The sequence below is a fragment of the Phytophthora infestans genome, genomic scaffold, assembly GCF_000142945.1.
Source record: "Phytophthora infestans T30-4 supercont1.258 genomic scaffold, whole genome shotgun sequence".
Classification (NCBI taxonomy): domain Eukaryota; phylum Oomycota; class Peronosporomycetes; order Peronosporales; family Peronosporaceae; genus Phytophthora; species Phytophthora infestans.
In genome coordinates this window covers 35680-38243 of record NW_003303501.1, presented here as the reverse complement: position 1 = coordinate 38243, position 2564 = coordinate 35680, and positions in this window count along the sequence as shown.

Genomic DNA, 2564 nt, shown 5'->3' with positions numbered 1-2564 from the left:
CGGTCAGATACACTTCCAAAGACGACGCGAAGCCGTCGAACTCGGCTAATTTCTGCTTGGTCACAGCGATCTGTCGCCGTAACGAGTTGAGTTCGTTCGTGGCCGCCGCGTAATGTTGTTCAAGCGGCGAGGGTACCCGACGCGACGTCATGGCCGATTGCTGTTGTGCGTTCAGCAGCGCATCGTATCGAGCCTCCAGCTGCGTCACCTGCTGCTGCATGGCCTGCACGTCATTCTGCGGTCAAAGTGAACGTCAGTTTCATCCTCCAGTACGACCGGCACCGCACAAGCCATCGACTTACTTTACGACGCTCACGATACCGACGCTTGAGGTCACGCTGCTTCCGACGGCGTTCCTCGTCTCCCACGTACACACGTGGCTTGGCAAACATGGTGTCGTTGGGTACAGATTTTTAAAAAGCGGGTGGAGAAAGTCACGACGAATGGCCGTGTTCAACCGGTGTTGAAGCGCCAACAAGTCTCGTTCGGCGTAGATGGAAGAGGACTAGCAGAAGTTACACAAGCCAATGCCAATGAATATCCAGTGTACAGACGACGTCGACAGCAAGAAGGTGTTCTAAAGTTCAAAGGCAGAGAATACGACAATGCTACGATCAACCAGTGGGTTGTACCGTACAACCCGTACTTATCCCAGAAGTACAACTGCCACATCAATGTCGAAGTGTGCACGGATATTACTGCGGTTAAATACCTGTACAAGTATGTGTACAAAATACCCGACATGGCTATACTCACTGTGGAAGAAGTCCGAGGAGGGCAGCAGAGTGCGCGTCGAGAACCAAATGAGATTCTACGTTTCTTGAGCGCCCGGTACATTTCTCCGGTGGAAGCTTGCATGCGCCTGCTCAATTTCACAATTCAGGGGAAAACCCATGCGGTGACACAGCTGACGGTTCATCTCGAGTCAGGCCAGACAATTTGCTTTCGCGAGACGGAAAACCCGGAGGCGGTTTTGGAACGTGGTAGTCACACGATGCTGACCAGATTCTTTGAGTTGTGTGCGAGTGAATCATATTGCCAGGACGATGTTGTATCAGGATATCCCCAAAGAGTTCTGCTGGAAAGCGCCGGAGAAAGGGCAACCGAAAAGGTGGGTTCGCCGGAAACAGTATCAAGCTGCTGTTGGTCGCATGATTCACGTGTCTCCTCGAGATATGGAGCGGTTCTACCTTCGGCTACTGCTCTGTCAGCGTAGAGGTCCAACGTCGTTTGAAGACTTGAGAACAGTTAACGGAATTGTCTGCCCAACATTCCAAATTGCGGCGCGGGAGGCTGGCTACTTGGAGAATGACAACGAGTGGGTTTCGTGTTTGACGGAAGCGACTGAGTTCCAAATGCCGTATCAACTACGCCAGCTCTTCGTCACCATTCTGGTGTATTCAGCTCCAGCAAATGTTGGTGTTCTATGGTATCGGTTTTTCGCGGATCTTTCCCAAGACTTCGCACGCAAACATCAGGCTTTGATGGACCCCTTCAAGTCGGCGTTGGTCGAATTTGAAACGCTGATGAGCATTCAAGAACTGCTTCAATCGAGTGGGTATGCGGTAGCTGACTTCGACGAGCTTCCTCAGTTGGGGTCGTTCCCAACATTGATTCGTGAAGCGCTTCGCCAAAACGGATTACTTCGACGTGAGCTCACTGGATACGATGCGTCAGCTTTGGAGGCGATTGTAAACACAGAAGATCAGCTAAACGAAAGTCAGCGGGTGTTTACGACCAGATTATTGAAGCGGTTGAATGCCCGGAGGAAGGCAAGAAACTTTTTTTTGTTGATGGCCCGGGTGGTACTGGAAAATCTACACTGCTTCGAAACATACTGGCCAAAGTCAGACTCTCGGGGAAAATCGCCATCGCTGTGGCGTCTAGCGGTATTGCCTCGCTCTTGCTCATGGGTGGTAGGACAGCTCATTCTACATTCAAGATCCCTTTGAAATTGAGCGAGAGCTCGACGTGCGGTATCAGGAAGAACTCCCACATTCAGGAGTTGATTAAGCATGCAAGTTTGATTATTTGGGACGAAGCACCTATGGCCCATCGCCACGCATTCGAGGCAGTAGACCGAACACTGCGGGACATACTTGACAACGACACCGAACCTTTTGGGGGGAAAGTGTTTGTACTTTCGGGAGATTTCCGCCAGATTCTCCCGGTCGTTAAGAATGGAACACCCGTCGAGACAATTGACGCTTGCCTCAAGTCGTCTAGGCTGTGGCCCCAATTCCAGACGTTTTGTCTTACGGAAAACATGCGAGTGCGCACAGCTGATACTGCAGACACTGCTGAGGAAATGGCTGCGCTCTCCGAGTTCCTGCTGCAAGTCGGGGAGGGAAGGCATGATGTAAACCCTTCCCTAGGAAACGATTACATGAAGATCCCGCGCGATATGCTGATTGAGAATCCACCTGTGCCTGACGATGAGGACCAGGAAATTCGTCCGGTCGTTATTCCAAGAGGCATGGATCGGATCATCGACGAGATGTATGGCGAGATTAATAACCCCGAGGTTGCTACCGACGAGTATTTCGCTAACCGAACGATCCTCA